We start from the raw sequence: 6,293 nt of genomic DNA, 5'->3' as shown, positions 1-6,293 counted from the left end.
CAGACAGTCATAATCCAGATCTGCTTTATTTTATTTTAGTTTCTTCTTATATAGTAGGATGACAGCCTTTAACTAATGCTGAGATTTCTGTTAGATGTTCAACACCTTTAACAGTTTTTCATTATTCTATAGAAGTATTTAGTTTGTTGAATTTTTAATACCTTGATGGTACTCTGCTCTTTTCAAAGACTTGTATATCTGCAGGCAACATAACTATGTCTATACTGGGAATATGCTCCAATTAGAGCTCTTCTACAGCCAAGTACAGGCCAGTTTCTTACTAGAAGTAAGAAAATCCGCCCATAGTAACGGTCTTTTCCTGGAAATTGGAAGTAGTAACTCCTCTACACTAATTTCTAAAACTGAGGTCAGTTCTTTACATAGGCGTAAATGTATTATTGTGATTTTTCCACTAATATGTGAAAATGTGTTGTTAAAACCAACATGTCTCTTTGGCATTACTGGGCAAATATCTGCCATAAAAAATAGATTCCTTAGGCGTCTCTTCCAGTCTAAAGTTCCTAGTCCAAGGCTTCACAGCCAACAAAAAAATCAAGTATCACACAGTATTCCTTAATTACACATCTGTCTGTAGATTAGAGATTATCTGCTTTCTCTTTGTGGGACTGATAATTTTGTTTTGTGATAAGGACCATGTCTGGAGCTTATGAAGATAAACTGCATTTTTATGAAACAGCACTTATACAGTAGGAAAAGGAAAGGGACAGCTCATTTCAGACAACCCACATGTTCACAACATAACAAACTTAGCTTGTTTAACTCATAATCAGAACAAAATTTACAACACCTAATAGCAATTAAAGAGGTACAGAAATGTGATACAGTATATAAGTATACAGTATACAGTATGTAAGTCTAAACTCCAGAAAGAAAAGTGAAAAAGTGCTTTTCACTCAGTTCATGAGAAGTTTGTAACTGAATCAAGTATTTTCTTCTTGCTCCTGAAAAGTCCAAAAACCAAATTAAAAATATAAACTTGGTATCTAAATTTAAATGTTTTCTCTGAATATGGTAACACACTTTTCTAGGAGCTTTTATTCGCCAATAATCCTTTCTATTATAATACATTTTATTCCATACACAATGAAAAACCCAGAATGCTACATTGTGCAGGGTACTAATTACACTCAAGAAGATATCCAGTAGTATTTCACTGAAACCATTCTATATGTAAACAACTTGCATGAATTCATGGAGTACAATTAAAGACCTGTAAAATATGTTATGGACCTGTATTTAAAGATAGCATTTCACATTGCATTTAATCTCTTCTGACTGTGGGCTGGAGCCAAAAGATGCCATCACCTGTGCAATACTATTCTCGCCACTGCAATAATCTAGAGCTAATGTGGGCAGAGTGAAAACTAATTAATTACTCTCAGTCTTCCATCACTTATGCAAATCATCATCATGCACCTACAAGGCTACCAGACTCTACACAAGCTAGGCAGGGAGCCTGAGCTGCAAGAGCAGGAAGAGCATGGGTAACAGCCCACCATTATGTGCATTAAATAAAACATGAAAGCAAGCCATAAGAACACAAACATTGCTCTGTCTGTGAATACACCTTGTTTTCTTCCTAATCTCATCTACAGATGAAGGTCATTCAGTTCAAGGTAGATTCAATTTAGCTTTTAGAAAGCACTGAAATGCTGAATAAAGATACAGGAAGTACATGAGAGAAATAAAATTCTATCAAAGCTGCCTGTTCAAAATAGCAAAAATCTTCCCCTTATCAAATGTAATGCCTTACCAATAACAAAACCCAAATTTATGCTACTGAGGACTTAACAACAAAACAAGTATTATTCAGCATATCAGAAATTCTTCCCAATGATTCCATCTAATAATTGTATTTATGGAAAGAACTTACCTGAAACACAGTGTATTCAGAATCAAGCTCCTGAAAAAAGAGAAAACAGAAATTGAGGAATGTAAATGCCAAATAATAAAAACAACACCACAAATGCATTTATACTCTGTGACCACCTCATTTTGCACAAACACTTCTTCTCCAACACATATATCCAAATTTCCATTTTATTACATTATCTCAACTTACACACATTATGAAGATAATCAATGTTTTGCACAATGAAAGTAAATTTGCATTAAGTGCATCTTTCTGATACCTTTGCTTTCTTGCTTCTGCTGGATCATGCTAGCCAAATCTTAGATTAACATTCAAGCATTATGAAGCTGAAAAATGGTACATTAAAATAAAATGAACTTGGAAGATGCATGCAAATCTCCTAAAAATTAACTAGATTATCGCACCATGGGCTTTAGAATGCCTACTTAATAAAATCCATCTTGGCACACTTTTTTTAGCTACTGCTGGAGATCACAATGATACCACTCAAGAAGACAAAAGAAAATTTCAGCACTTTTTCATGGCATTTTTATGATGAAAATGATGTATTCATTGTATTTGGACAGTAATACTGCAAGTAGAATAAATGTCAAATTAACAGCCGATTGCACTACCCAAAAAACAAAAGAAAAGCTACCAGATTAAGTTTACTATAAATGAAAAAGCTGGAACTTGCATCTACTTGAAAACTTGTGGTAAAATTGAGTAAATACTGACAGGAAAAAATATAGGTTTATCACAAATTAATGTGTAATTATTGTGTTTACATAATACTTAAACTACCCTTCAGTGCTTTTGCTGTTCACTTCCAGGGACTGGGGATGAGTTTTTCCTAATGTATTACTTTAGCTTAGATGACAAAGGTGGGAGATAGATGTTACTTTCTCTAAATCACTATTAGTCTTTTGTAGTGTCAGATCATTTCTGCTCCTGGAGGCAGGGAAAAATTTCTTGCATATCTGGCATTGTGTAAATCTATCCCAGTTAAACCAACTACATCAGACTGAATACACAATCTTCAAGTAATTCAGACTATAGAGACTTATGAAGGTCTCTAGTCCAAAGTCCTGCTCAAAGCAAGGTCAGCTATGAGGCCAGTCGAGGTTGCTCAAAGCCTTGTCCAATTGGATCTTGAAAACTGGCAAGAATGGAGGCTGCACAAGGCGACTGGGCAACCTGTTCCACTGCTGACCATCCTTATCGAGAAATGTTTTTCCCTGTATCAAGCCAAAGCCTCCTTCACTTCCCTACATCATTGCAAGCAGTCCTTGTCTCCATTTTCTCGATAACCTCCTTGTACGTATTAGAAGACTGCTATTAGACCCCACCAGTGTCTTCTCCCAGCTCAAGCACTGCCCTGCTGCTGGCTTGTTTTGCAGTCAAGACACAGAGCTGGCTTCTGTTCCACCGTGAGAATGGCAATGTCAAGCTAACCCCTCTGTGGTATGAGACATGGTCTACTTCTTTCAATTTGAACATTTGTACTCAGTAAATTCTATGACAGCAGGGATCTGGAATACTGGTGAAGGACACCTTCCTTCTGTAGTGTACTGGAATTTGTGGCCTTTAAAGGATTGTATTTGGAGCCAAAAAGTTGTTCACTGGTGTTAGAATGCATAACACATCTTACACATTGAGTATTCCATGGAATTAAACATTAATTCAGGGATTAAACTCAGTTGACTGTGACGTACCAGGGCCTGACTAAGGCACTGAAACTGGCTTTGCATTTTAGTTGTATGATTAAATAAACTACAAATTCTTTTATGTAATAAGTAATAAAGGACATTGAGATATTTCAGCTTGCTTTTTATTCACCCCATTATGTCTGCGTGCTACAGCACATATGAAGATGGTTTCAAGAGCAGTAGATGATCTTCATACCATATGTGCTACAGTAACTAATGAGGACAAGTTAGGAATATTTTGTCAGCACTAATACAAAAATCCCTTGATGTTATGGATGTGTACCTTACTTTAGGCACTGTTCATTAGTTAAAAAAATAATTTTTAAAAAACCAAACAAGTTTGCTTATGTAGGAGCACTTATATTACCACAAAATTCAGAAATTACATCCCTCATGATTTTGGCAAAAAAGTAGAGTTGATCAATAATACTAACTAAAACCATTGCTCTCTCATAATTGTAGGTGAGAGTATGCATTGTTCATACATGCTAATACATTGTTTCAGTTTTTGACAAGAGGTAACTTCAGATTTTAAATAACCGTCAAGAAGGTAATAGGACCCTCACATTAAACAAAAGTATGGAATAAAAAAAAATTACATTAAAATATAATATACTTTAACATGGGTGGATCCAGCAGTTGCTACTCATTCAAGTAATCCACTGGAACTAGATTTCAAATAAAGAGATCTTTGAGAGGATTAACAAATAGCATTGCCCTGTAAGATTGTCTCTCAAAACAAAAGCTCAAAATTATTCTTCATTTACACATATAAAGCTCCCTTGAAATTCAAAAGATTGTAAAAACAATGAAGGAACTATTTAATCCAGACCCCTAAATCCACTGAGGGCACTTTAATATTAAAATGTAAAGTCAGTTTATTTGAATACCAAAAATACTAAGAATAATTAAGTTTTTTGACACTCATAGCCTGGAAGAGGGAATATATTACATACCTTATATTATAATAAGGCTTCACTCTACAATTAATTTCAGGTGAGTATAATATAATACATGCAGAATATGAAAATTATTATATTCTGAAAATGCTCTTCAAATGATTAAGAGCAGAAACACAATAAAAAACCCCAAACCTTTACTCAGGTACAATGTCTTCACTGCAAGTATCACTATTTTCATGCACAAACTTACAGCCTCTTGCACCAATAACTGATTTCAGTTGAAGATGCTTTTTCAAATCAAGTCCAATGCCCATAAACATAACAGTGATAATTTTATTATGACCTTACAAAAACAAGTATGCAAATAATAGTAGCTGAAAGTTCAACATGGGAGAAGAAAGGATGAATGAACAAAGGCAAATCCTCACACAAGACTACTAATCAAGTTAAAGGAAGAATATCCACTATATGTCTATTAATTACATTAGGCAATTCTTTTTCAGTTGTTAAACTAGAGCAGGCCTCATACATGGGTTCTGTTTATTGCCTTGAATCTGACATATGGAACACAAAGACTAATCAGATTAGGTGACTAATCAGGATGATCAAGAGAGACAGTCCTGGATTGTATTTCCTCTAGGTCATGCTATTACTATAAACACAGAAGACAAGGCCTGTTTGCTTACAATAGGAAATAATTAAACTGAACATCAGTATTTTACGTGTTTGTATGCCCAAATGCTAGTCACACAAAATACAATTTTCATTTATCCTAAGATAAGAATGTCAGCATAGAAGTGAATTCCACCAATACCATTTATATTCCTAATTCTTAAATGAAGACATGCACAGGATATTTTATAGAAAAAAAATTTCAATCTTCCACAAGATGTAACTCAGTAGCAACTAATTATTCTTCTATCACAATGTCATTTACTAAGAATTCTTCAGGAAAACTTCGTTGATTTTAAAACATTTCAATTCTGTTGTTGTGCTCCTTAAGAATTCAAGATGTATAATGGCATAGTATTTGATACTGCTATGTAAGAAAATTTCTGATTCATGCCCAGCTAGCTAAAAGGTCAAAACAGTACCTTAAAAACCTCTTAGGGCTTACTGCATCTGGTGAAAGGGTTCAAAGAGAGTTCTGCATCAATTATACAGCCTCTAAATGTATCTACATGTGACTATTGACTGGATCATCAGTAAACTTCTGTTTAAGACTTTTATATCATTTTTTGCCATGTTCTTAAAGGAGAACGTCTTATCACTATACTTGTGATAGAAACATATCCTGACTACTAAGCTATATGTACAGGGAGTAGTAAATCACAACAGTGATCAAGACGTACCAGTCAAGAAAATTTCTTACTACATTTTTAAGTGTGGTGGCAAAAATGCGCCTACTTCTAAGGCCATTGTAAAAAGTGGGCTTCAGCATCCCATAGCTCTGGGAAAGATACAATGGAGCAGGACTGGTGCTATCATTTAGCAGATAAGCTGGGAAAAAAGTGGAGGCTTTCAGACAGGAAAGGCCAACTCTTTCAGGCATGAAAACACTCTCCAATCATGCATTGTTAGTCTCTTCCTTTACTTATCTGGTGTTACATTACACGTCTTAGAAGGGAGAAGGCCAGTTACCTGAGCATGAAAAAGTTCTGACCTGTAAGAGTCACTCTTTAACTCACCCTGGGAATGTCTTTAAAGGACACCAGCTCCTGTGGCTTCAATTATATCCTAATGAATGCTGCTCAAGGAAGTGAGTCCCTGAACAGAGACAGACGCTACTGTTCCTACAAGATCCCTCTT

The 6,293-nt window shown here is 35.1% G+C and overlaps 1 protein-coding gene across 2 annotated transcripts in view; it reads right to left on the bottom strand.

Moving 5' to 3' along the window:
- Positions 1-6,293, bottom strand: part of TTC8 (tetratricopeptide repeat domain 8) — a 45,471-nt gene that overhangs the window by 35,723 nt on the left and 3,455 nt on the right. For both annotated transcript variants that reach the window (XM_017728980.1, XM_017728979.1), the window contains exon 2: positions 1,895-1,924. The gene's annotated coding sequence lies outside the window, so the exon portion shown is untranslated. The remainder of the gene's footprint in view (positions 1-1,894; positions 1,925-6,293) is intronic.

This window comes from Corvus brachyrhynchos, unplaced genomic scaffold (genome assembly GCF_000691975.1).
Source record: "Corvus brachyrhynchos isolate BGI_N302 unplaced genomic scaffold, ASM69197v1 scaffold1, whole genome shotgun sequence".
Classification (NCBI taxonomy): domain Eukaryota; kingdom Metazoa; phylum Chordata; class Aves; order Passeriformes; family Corvidae; genus Corvus; species Corvus brachyrhynchos.
Note: the sequence above shows the minus strand (reverse complement) of the source record. Positions and strands in the feature narration are given on the sequence as shown.